Source organism: Stegodyphus dumicola, chromosome 3 (assembly GCF_044657685.1).
Source record: "Stegodyphus dumicola isolate Sdum_Otavi_A_Nest chromosome 3, ASM4465768v1".
Lineage (NCBI taxonomy): Eukaryota > Metazoa > Arthropoda > Arachnida > Araneae > Eresidae > Stegodyphus > Stegodyphus dumicola.
The window spans coordinates 134000027-134012629 of NC_140770.1; the positions used below are offsets into that span (position 1 = coordinate 134000027).

Below are 12603 nucleotides of genomic sequence, written 5' to 3' on the forward strand. Positions count from 1 at the left end.
TACAGTGGGAATTCAAAAATAAGAACAGTGAGAAAAAATGTTAAAATAAACTCAAAATAGTACTGTCAGAGAAAGTTTATAAGGTATTTATCCCACCTTCTTGGCATAACTTCTTCGTGGTGTGGTGGTCTGCACGCTGAGCGCGTATTCGAGAGATCCGCAGTACGATTCCCGGCGAAGGTGTTGCTCATTTTTCATCTTTTCTGCTTCCAAAAATACTTAATGTCTCTACAGTGGCGCCCGAACTAAAAGGGTGTTGGAAGATGATTCTCCACACCCAGGATTTGGCGGTTGGGTCCCCTAAGAACCCCTTCGATCTTTAAAAGGAGGAGTATATAACGTATTTCTCCCGCCTTCTTGGCATGCCTACATGGTGTGATGGTCTGCACGCTGGGCGCGTATTCCAGAGATCTGCGGTTCGATTCCCGGCGAAGGCGTTGCTCATTTTGCATCTTTCCTGCTTCTAAAAATACCTAATGTCTCTACAAATTCTGTTCCCTATGCTTACAGAAAAAGTTCAATTTTTTTTATCCCAATGAATTTGAACATGTGAAATTTCATCAAGACAAAGCAAAAAGTCATACTTCAAAGGATACCACTGCATTCTTTAAAGAACGAAGACTGATACACGTAATGCTTTATACAGAGTGTCCCGTAAATGTTGCGACAAACTACTCAATCTTTATGACAAAACACATCATAAAGATTGAGGATTGGATAGGAACCTATGCCCGGAAATGTCAGTGGTAAGTGGTAGCAGAGGTAGAATATGGGAAAAGAAGCAAGAGGGATTAATTTGAAACATTTATTGGACATGAATACAAATGGTGTACGACAGCTTGAATGTTACAACAGATGCTCGAAGTTTGCACCATCAGACGCCAAACATGCTTGCATTCTGGCAGGGAAACGAAATAAAAATTTAAAGGAAAGTTACTTTAACTTAAAATAACGGCTTAGAAAATTAAACGATATTCTACACATTTAACTGCAGAACTAATCTTGTAAAATAGTTAATTAAATAGTATTATTTGTTTCTGTACTTAAATTAACCCCTAAAGTAATATGTAATTACATGGTTAAACGTGCGGAGAAATAATAATTGTTTTCTTTTCATTTTCATATCAATAGCAAGCAAGAATAGTATATTTCTAATGCATTTTGAGCATTTACTTTTTGCGAAAAGAAAGAATTCCACGAGGAAACATTAATTATAAGATTTAGATAAAAATAGTTTCCACAAAAGGAAATTCTAATTTTTCGAGTCGACAAAATTTTTAGACCACTATATGTAGCAAGACCAGCAACTGGTTAATAATTTACCTGATTGGCGAAACTAAAACAGTTCTTGTAATTTACAAATCCGATAAAACGAATTACTAACTGATGCTATGATAATTTAATTTAACATAAAGTTTGTGAAAGGGAAAACCATTCAAAAGCCAATGGTTTGAATTGCATTAGGAAGGATCAAATTAAATATATGGCGAATCTCTTTGTTAAGTGACTATCTCAAAAAATAGCGTAACTTTTATTTATTTATTTACATTTCTTTCCACTGATTGATTAGCAAATATTTCCTTCACTGAATGCTGTTTCTCATGTGAAATGCAGCACGAAATTTGGAATGTATGCGGTTAGGGTACCACTGTCATAAAGGACGGAAGTAAGATAACATCAACAAGTTTGATTTCCGGAAAAATTTTCCGTTGGTGCCTCTGACAAACCTATGATGCGTGCAATGCATGCAAAATGTACTTCTCTCTCTATAACGAGATTATTTGGTTAAGAATAAAATACGTGTTTTAGGGACTGCTTCAGAAAAAAAGGTTACATTTCACAGGCAGCTGAGGAAAATGGTTCTGTAGTTAAACCATCGAAACTAGTCCTGCAACATTTACAAATATTACGCCCATTCTTGTTGTTTGACTTCTCCAATAATCATTATTCGACGTGTTATTTTAACCTAAATTATTAGTTTCTAATTCGTGAAAATGCAACATTCATTAAATTGCAGGCATTAAATCGGAACCGCAGCAGTAATAAATAAGTAATTAATTAAGCATCCGAGCAATAACATATATAAGTATTCAAGCTATGTGATTTTATGTATTCAATGTAAACTATGATACATAGGTACTTTATGTAACCAAGAAATATTGTATATATGTAGATATAAGTGTCAACAACAGTACTTAAGTACTCATTTAATGAATGTATATAGGATAATGTAATCAACTAATCAATTGTGTCTCTATTGCAATTAAGTATTGAAGCATATAACTAGTTTCAAGTGTATAAACAGCACTCATATAACATAATCATGTTGCATGTATATACTCAAAGAACGCAAATTCTCAAATAATGAAGGTAAACGGTTTTAATGTATTCAAGTGTCTTACTTTAAACAAGCTCTCAAGTACATAACCAATGTTTTTATGTAACTTAATCTTGTATTCAATGCATTAATGTATTGCGGTGTAGTGGCCGAAACCGCTATGCAAACCCTGGGTTGTGACATCAGGTTGAAAACAAAAACACAGCATAATAAAATTTATCGAATGCTAAAAAAATGGCTACATACAATACAGAAGAGAGAAAAACCTATCTATTTCAAAAATCAAATTCTATACATTTTACGTGCGAGAGCAATTCGTGGCTCTCGAGCTTGCGTTTTTAACATTGCCAACGATTTAATTATTTTAATAAAGACTATTTTAACAACTATTGAAAACGTGTTTGTAAGTTAAAAAATAACAATTTTCAGCTAATTCTCACGAGACATCCTTGTCCATATAAATCTTCAGTCTCTTCTTCTTTTATGTGACCTTATCACAGTATCTAATTTTTGGATTATATTTAATGTAGTACTGCAAGTATTGATGTATTGAATAATAATAGTAATTCATAATAATAATAATAATAATAATTATTATTATTATTATTTTATGTATGTAAGAATTATGGAAACGTGCGCCCAAGAGTATCACCAATGCATTCTAATAGCTGAAGCTTATATATTCATGAAGCTAACGCATTCATGTAACATCATCCAGGTCCCAATTTTCTCATGCAACTTCACAGAAAAGCAAATGTATTCTCGAGCTTCCTGGACCTCGCAAGCTGCCGGTTTAAAATAGTGGAGGGCATGGGACATATACCCGCTTACCTTTTTTAGACATCACATGTCCCCGTCCTCCGTCACTTGTCACATGTTAGCTAACTAGGGTAGCAAACTAAAACCTTTCTTGCATAGTGCTGAACTGGCGTAATTTTATATGGGTTGCATTTTTCTGTGCTCTCATGGTTACAGTTATTCAAATAAGGCAAAGCACGTAAGGGATATTTGCTTAAGGGGAGGGACAGCTTCCTGGAGAACCTTCTGAGGATTCGTATTCACGTTACACATTGAGAAAACTACGAAAACCAATCACGCAGGCATTCCATTCCATTCGTCGGAAATCGAATGCGGGTCGAACTTCCAATATTCAGTGGTCTTGACCACTCGGGTATTGGTGGGCCACACTTGCATTTTTACGTGTTAGAAATTGGTATTCATTCACTAGGATGCGAGCACGTTCATGCTGGGGTACCCTTAAGAACATTTACTACCCTTTTAAAATTATGAACGTTTTGTCTAAAGGTGCCGTCATATTTTTGACATGGCACAGCTATGAAAGCGTCTTGCGCTTTAAGATTCCTCCCCCCCCCCTAGCCGTATAATGAAAGCTTTCCCAAAGAATATTTATATACATAAAATTAATTATCTGTAATTATAATTTATAAAGAATTAAAAAAAATTATATACTTATACATTAAAGTTCATAAATTCATGTATCCATACATTAAACACAACGGAAAATATTTTATGCTTTTCAGTCAAAAACATATCTCAGTAAAAATCAACATATAAAAAAAATTCAGGTTTCAGTAACTGGAAAGTAAATGATATATGACTACGGCAATAATTTTATAATGAAAACAAAAGAGCAAATCTGTAGTAACACGGAAAATTCGTAAAACTTTTTGCGGCTTGGAGTTTACATTGTTTACTTTCACGTCTCTAGTTAATTTACATCTCTTTGTTGCCCCGCGTTGGCAACACGCTTTGGAATTGTCGCCCATAGAATTCGGTCGGTACAATGTAGCTGACCTATAATTGTTTTAATACTTATTTTTAACTAAACTATGTTCTCAGATTATGTATAGATATTTAATTATTATATGTTTACAATTTAATTTGTATAAGCTGGGAGTAGTTGAGTTTATTAAAGCTATTTCAAAACTAAACTTCTCATTTAATTTCGTCGAATAAATAACAATACATTTTTGCGAAAAATTTCGCAACCGAGGATTTATATTGATATTTTGAATGGAAATGTATATCAAAAACGAAACAGCAAAACAAATGTAAATGCGTAACAAAATAAATATTTTATTATACATCACTTAATTGAACTTTATATTTATAACCCAATCAGGTTTTGGAAAAGTAATCCAATTCGTTATTTCAGATTACGAATAGTCTGTGTTTTTCTACATCATATTATAGTGCATAAACGGTTTTTCTTCATAAGTTGTTTAAAAATGAAAGAATTCGGCTTTCAAATTATTTTTGACCTTGACAGGCGACGGTTAGGTTGAATAATAGTAATAAAGTATATGATGCATCTAAAAGAAGTGCTTTCGCCGAGAGTTTTCTATGACAGACTCTTTCGCATTCAAACTATACATCAGGGAAAACCACAGAAACACCCAGGCGACAATTAGCTAGAATTTGAACTCAGGTGTAACTGCTCGCATTCAGAGATTTTATCCGCTTAGCTTTTAAGTGAACATGACAGGTAACGCAGAACCATTTTATGTAACTAAATACTAACTTTTTTTTTCATATTTCAATAATCTAGCGCAACATAGAGTAATTCAGATTTACACTTTGGAATGCATTACTGCCGTGTGTTTTTGTGAAATTTCTAAAGGAAAGTAGCGTAAAGCTCGTTAAAATATAATTTAAAATCATAATAGAAATTAAAATATACTGGGAAACAATCTGAAAGGTACGGAGTTTTTAACATTCAAGTAAGAATTTGGTATTTGCGGAAAGGAAAAAAAAAAAAAAAAGAAAAGAAAAGAAAAAAGAAAAATTCTATAAAATTTGAGAAAATGATATGAATTGCATTCTTATAATTTATATATTTATCTGAGCAATTTATTTGAGAGTCGTTCTCTATTATACTAAGTAGCATAGATTTATTTTAAAACTTTAAACAGCGATAAACCTCGCGTTGCAATGTATTCCCAGCATTTCAAATTTGTTAGCTTACTTTCGTTATTTCGAGCTGGACATAAATCAGAAAGTTCAGTTAACAGCTGATATGTAAGACGGTGAGATTATAATAAAAGGAACAGCTTTATAAAGCCCAAGCAATTTATATTTCGGAAATGCGAACTATTTTTTATTTTTGCGATTTTTTTTTAATTCAATGGTGGGCACTTGTCTATTCAGCACTGACCACTTCTAAGGTCTAAGGTGGTGGCCATTTTATTGCGGAGGCACCTAATAAGTCTCCATTGTTGCCTCCTATGTCGAAACGGACAGTTACAACCCTGCTTTCTCTAGAATTCGAACCCGAACCTTTCGGTACCGCAGTAGGTTCCCCTAACCACTATAACATCTGGGCTACTCAGTTTTGAAATGCGAATTCCCATATTGCATTTAATGCATTTACTACATGCACAAGATTTCGCAGTTAGTTAAAAGTGCTCCGAAATGGCGCAAAAATATGAAAAGTAAACGATAGAAACACCATCAAAACCATTACCTACAATAAAAATAAATCATTTAAATGTTGATTATACAGCAACTTCTATATTCTGCTTCAAAAACAAAGCACAAAAATGCAATAAAAATACATTGGATGACTACTTATTCGAAGAAAGAAACCAGGTTTTTATCATTTATTATCCATTCTTCCTTTAGTTCCGTGTTAATTATGAATTACCAATGCATTAAGTATTTATAGCTTTATTTATTCATAAAAGGATTCACCTAATTAGAGTATCATAACTGTTCTTGTTATTGTGTCATTCATTATTACAGGGAATATTATCACACAAACAAAAGTTCATCCTTAGTCATAAACAAACAAAGCGCAACGGATTCTTAAATTCGGAATCAAAAACAAATCTAGGTTAAACAAGCCATCATATTTTATTAATTCGCGCCTTATAGGAAAGTGCTTCTATCCCTTAAAGATGACATACATAACGAAGGTCGATAAACTTCGAACAAGCAAAAAAAAAAGGCGAGGCTCATTGTTTAAAAAAAAATGGCACATTCAATGTGGGCCGAAGTAAATGGGAATCTAAGGAACAGCATTTAATGTCGTCGAAAGTGCATTTTCGTTCGTTAGTTTCAGAACTCAAATCACGATCGAGAAATCATAGCATTCTTAATCGTAATGAGAGAATCACAAAAATGAAGCAGAAACAATGCTTCATCAGTGACCGGATGCTCAGTACCACTGGTAAGTGATACTTTAGAAAAGCGGGATTGGTTCCAATTTCCTGCTTGTTCAAAGACCCAAGCAACAAGATTCACGATTTGTCTTTCCTTCATTTGTAATGTCTATAAAAAAATACATTTAGGAACAAAAGTTTTACACTACAGTGAACTTGAAAAAATTATCCGAGTCTTATTATGCGGAGACCCTTTTATAAATCATACATAAGTATTCTATAACCTCAGGAATTTCGAGGAGAGGTGTAAGAAAGCAATGCGATGCTTTCACAGGGTTTACGAACCCGATTTTCGTCATGCTTCAAAGTAATGGACAAATAATATAAAAATTTTAAAGTTGTTTGTAAGCGTAGGTTTTTCCAGCTGTAGAAACCTACAACCTAGTGAATGCAGGTTTTCTTTGCAGAAAGTTGGATTAAATTCTTTGGTTCATTTTCCGGTTAACAGAGTCGACGTGATTTTCCACCACCTCTCAAATCACTTCGATTGGAAATATTTATTGATGGCCAACCCCAGTCAACCAATAGTGTTGCAACTTTACTAATGATTCTTACAAAACCCGAAAGAATAGACGCTCACTAATTCCTCTTTGATTTAATGTTATCGAATATGGATTATTAGATTTAAGAACTGAACAACGAATAATTAACTCAGGCCAACTTTTTCTTCAACCTATGAGTCTATTTATTCAACCTTCAACTCTTCCTATGAGTGGTAGGAATCGCCGAAGATGAAATCTAGCGAAAGAGTCGTTTCAGACGATGCGCTGCACATATCCTCAACGCCAATCAGAGGCCGAGCGGTGTCTGAACACTGATTATTAGGTCTGGTGTTCGAATCCCAGCGAGTGGGCTGGTTGCATGGGCGTTTTGGGGTTTTCCTCATGTGTAAAATCCCAATCACATTATGTTTCGGCTACGAGAGACGACATCGAAAGGGACAATTCTCAGAACCCGCACATTTCCAGGAAACCCACGTAGCTAAGTTACCATTTTCACTTAGTACAAAGACTTGAACGCCAAGCGGTAATCGATTATCGCGCAGACTAGGATCACGTGATCATTCAGAAGCAGAACTTTCGTCTGATTGGTTCATCTCTACGCTGGACAGAGCTCCAGCCGAAACATTTTCGACGAAATGTCAAAAAATCCCGCGTAGCCGTTACATCATTTTCAGCAGTACCCGTTTTTCTAAGAATCCTACCGTTTGAACCAGTGCTATCAGAATCTCGTTTCTCAAAAAAGTCCCGTCTAGCAGGGATCGTCGCTAGATGTGATAACCTCTTTTAGGTGTATAGGAGCCAGTTTCCCTTGCAAAGTCTTCCATGGAGGCATCCCTCCGCTCAGTGGATAATGCTTGAGTGCTTTGCCATAAATAAATATACCATACCATACCGTATCTTCAGCGCAGTACTGCCAGATCGTGCGATTTTTCTCAAATTTGCTACTTTGATATCTATGCGATCTCTTACTCCATCATTTTCTTGGGTCACCTTTTGTTACTTTAAATACTGTTAATATAATGCGTATATGTAATAATAATAATAATAACTTTCATAATAGTAATAAATGAGCATATTTTACATTAATTTGTCTAATAAAATTAATTTATAATAAGAAGTAAAATTTCTTTAAGCTTAAATAAAAGTGAGCAGCTGTCAATCATGTGCCATCAAATGCCATCAAATTCATCATCTGAGATTCTATGCTTACTCAGAGTAAAATCCGCAAAATTTCCACAAGTCATTTCAATTGAATCGCTCAAAGTAACTGAAATAAATCATCATTTTCACTAATATTGGATTCATCTACAGATGTTTCATATTGTAAGCATCTATGCGTATGCTACGCTATTATAATGAAAAAGAAAAGAAATATCGAAGTTTTTATGATTCGTCAAAGTTATAAGGAAAGTAATACCAGATTTCCAAAATAATATCACTAACAAATTTAACAGTGAAAGATCATAGCTTTTGTTAGTAATCAGAAGCTGATGAAATGAAATAAGCTAATCAATCAAAACGAAAAACCAACTGAAAATCATTTATAATTTAGTAAAGCAAAAAACAACTAATTGAAAAAAATAAAATGGCATCTAAAATGATTAGTACAACAGCATAAACATTCTGATCGTGAAGAAGCATCTAACAATTGACTAATCAAATAAACTAAAGCATAACAACCTAAAATTAATCCGGGATTAATTAAAAAAAGAAATGGGGATTTAAACAATAGAAAATTAGTATTATGGTTTTAAGATCTTCGTCAAATTTAATCCATATAAATAAGCCATCAAAAATCAAATTATGGGTGGAAAGTTATGGAACCCACGGAGTCGGTGATGACGTCAGAAGTCATCACCGACTTCTGAGCTTACGTTCTAGTAACGTCGCGAAAATAATTTTCGCGATAAATTTTCGCGACGTTCTAGTAACGTCGCGAAAATAACAAATCATCAACTAGTAAGATATATCTCGGGGCATGGTCCATTTCCAAGCTACTTTTACAAGCATGGAATTGCAAATAGTGAATATTGTGTCTGCGGAACTCTAGGCGTACCTGAACATTATATTACTACATGCCCGTTAACGGAGGAATTTCACATTCCTTTCCCTGTGGATAATCAACTAGCATTTAGTAAATTTTTAACTAAGCAGAAGTACCTTATCAGAAAACTCTCAAAAATTATGGACATTCTCCACAGTTATGGATCTGATCTATGTCAGGTTGTCTAATGTTAATGGTTTTGTCCTGTTTTCATAATACAACTGTATTCTTGTACACTCCAGTTGCATTCTTGTCTGTTTACATAGTGTTTTCATAATACAATTGTATTTTTGTACACTCCAGTTGCATTCTTGTCTATTTACATATTATAACTATATTCTTTCTTTTTAATAGGGCCCACCAGCGGCCGAGCGGTAAAGTCGCTGAACACTGGTAGTTCGGTCCGAGGTTTGAATCCCGCGAACGGGCTGGCTGCATGGGCGTTTTCGTGGTTTTCCTCATGTGTAACGTGTATACGAGCCAGTTTCCCTTAGAAAGTCCTCCACGAAGGCATCCCTCCTGTTAGGCAGATAGCCCTCGAGGCTTTGCCATATTCACACACACACACACACACACTTTTTAATAGTCCCAGTATTGTTACAAATATTATTAAAAATTGTATTGTATTTTAAATGCACTATAAGATATTGCACAATAAGTATTATACTCGCAATCTCAAACTATAGATATGGTATTACTATCTTACTGAATTACAAGCTACATATTAAGTATTCTAATCTGGTTATATATCAAAAATATTGTATCGAGCATTGTAATAACTATTGTATCAAACTATTAGCATTGTATCATATTTCATTATAATTACAATATACAATATTTGCACCCTAAGTACTGCATTATATTCTAACTAGTCTATTAACTTAATTTACTTATTATTTTAATTCTTGCATTAATTATTGTATTTAGTTGGTAGTTATGTAATATTATGTTGAGTTATAAGCTCTACCCTAAGAATATGTGATGCAACATATTGAAATTATGAACATCGTATCGCTATGTATGCTTTAGTATGGAACTATAAATTAAATTCTTTGCAATACAGAAACTGGATTATTAGCTGGATTATTAGCATAACGTTATAAGTAGTCTTGATTCAACTTGGCATTAACTATTTTATTGAATTACATGCAGAATTTTAGACTTTAGATTTTAGATTTAGTTTATTGATTATATTGAATTATATGTCGTGTATTGCATATTGCACAGAATTATTAATATTGAATTGATCATAAGTATTTTTTATACATTATATTGGTATAACTATATTGTTGCATTGTATCACATATTGCACAGAATTAATAATATTGAATTAATCATAGGTATTTTTATACATTGCATTTGTATATTTATACTGTTGCAAAATATGTCTTTTTATCCTCAGTATTGTACTGAAGTGTTGCTCTTGTGTATTGTATACAAAGTATTGCATTTAATTCGCTTTAGTTATTAAGAACATTGCCTTATAGGCATCATACTATTAAGAATATATATATTGCACTTCTTTTTATACCCTGAGATACGTACTGAATTAAATATTGTATTAATTATTTTACCGAACTAGCAATTGTGTTAAAATACTGTATGAAATTTAAAGTAGTATTTTGGTCTCATTTTGCTTTAAATATTCCATTAAATTATAAATAGTATCATAGACGTAGCTTATCGATTTTATACTGTATCATATGTCTTGTATTGCATATTGCATAGAATTATTACCAATTACTTGACAATGTGTATTTTTCTACATTGCATTTGTCTATATACTGTCACATACTCTATTTATTTACTCTTAGTATTGTATTGTACCTATTGTTGTGTCTTGTATACTAACCCTGTAAGCATGTTAATTTACCTATTGTATCACATATCTTACGTATTTGCAGTACATTATATTATATCGTATAACCGTATTGTATAATATATATATTAAATTGTGAGCTTCGTATGGATATGTATCATCTTATATGAAATTGCAATGTTGTGAGCATCGTATACATAATAAAATTGCACTATAAGTCCCCTGCAATGCAGGAAATGTGTAGTTGGTATCGTAATATAAATAATGTATCATTAATTTTGCATTAACTTTTGTAATTGAATGATATAGCATCCATTATCTTACGTATTAGTTGTAAATCATATTGTACTGTATACTGTATTATATAATATATACATTAAATTGTGAGCATAGTATAGATATGTATCATCTTGTATAAAATTGAATTATAAGTTCCCTGCAATACAGTACTGTGTAATATATATTAAATTGTGAGCATCGTATAGATATGCGTCGTATAAAATTGCACTAATATAGGAAATATACAGTTGATATAGTAATATAAATAGTGTTTTATTAACTTTGCATTAACTATTGTATTGAACAATATGGCTTATTGATCTTATATTGAATTATCTATCTTGTCTTGCATCTCGTACAGAATCATTAGTATCGTTTTACCTTGTATTGGTATATATCTGTATGTGTGTATGTATGTATATATGTGTGTATGTGTATATATATATATATATATATGTGTGTGTATATGTATATATGTATATATAGTTGTATAATGTACCCTCTTTACCGTGCATTGGTATTTATATAGTTGCATAATGTATTTATGTATTGTATCCTTGCTTTGTACACTAACTATTGTATTGAACTTACCATCGGTATTAAGATCATTACATCATCGATATCATACTATCAGCATTATTATCAGCCTAGTATATAGCAGCAGTAGCAGTTTTGTAATATTTAGCATTGTATCAGTTTGTAGTACTGTTTGTAAGTATTCTAGTAGTAGTTTTGTAGTATTGTAGTATGTAGCAGTAGTAGTTTTGTAATGGTGTTTACTCCTTTGGTTTTCTATTGTTATCGCTATCTGTATGTGTTTTGTTCTAATTATGTCTATGTGATTATAGTATTTATTCAAAACTGGCACTTGCACCTTTGTAATCTTATGCTTTGTCAAAACTATAAATGTACCCTTTATTTATCTATTTATTTTATTTATTTATTTATTTTGAGCCCTTGTCTGGCCATGTATTTGTTGAACTTTGACTCAATAAATACTAGGCCCGGTCGGTTGGTGTGAACATGCTTCTGGGGGCTTCTTTGGTCTTTTGGACTGCCACCTGGATGGCCTGGTTGCTGGGTTTCGGTGTTTGGTGCGAGGCACCTGTGTGGCCCATCTGGCTCAAGATAGAGGTGGACGTGTTGCATATGCCAATTAACCATTACGGTAAAGGGATGGTGCACACGTCCCCCGTCAACTATCAACTAACGTCGCGAAAATTCCTATGATCTCTGCTGAAAATTATTTATGGTCCACAGGCCACAGACTGAGAAACCCTGGTAATGGCAGTCTTCATTTTCTGACTCATAAAACTGAGAAGAAAGAATATGTTTTTATTTTTAAAACACGTTTAAAGCATGATATGAAATTTACCTTAGCGTAATAATGAAAATATTTGCTGCAAAAATAAAAAATTCATACTTCTTTTCAAATTGAA

At 33.0% G+C, this 12603-nt stretch overlaps 1 protein-coding gene across 1 annotated transcript in view; it reads right to left on the minus strand.

Moving 5' to 3' along the window:
* The window catches only part of Phlpp (PH domain leucine-rich repeat protein phosphatase), a 143620-nt gene that overhangs the window by 93239 nt on the left and 37778 nt on the right, over positions 1–12603 (minus strand). The gene's annotated exons all lie outside the window — the stretch shown is intronic.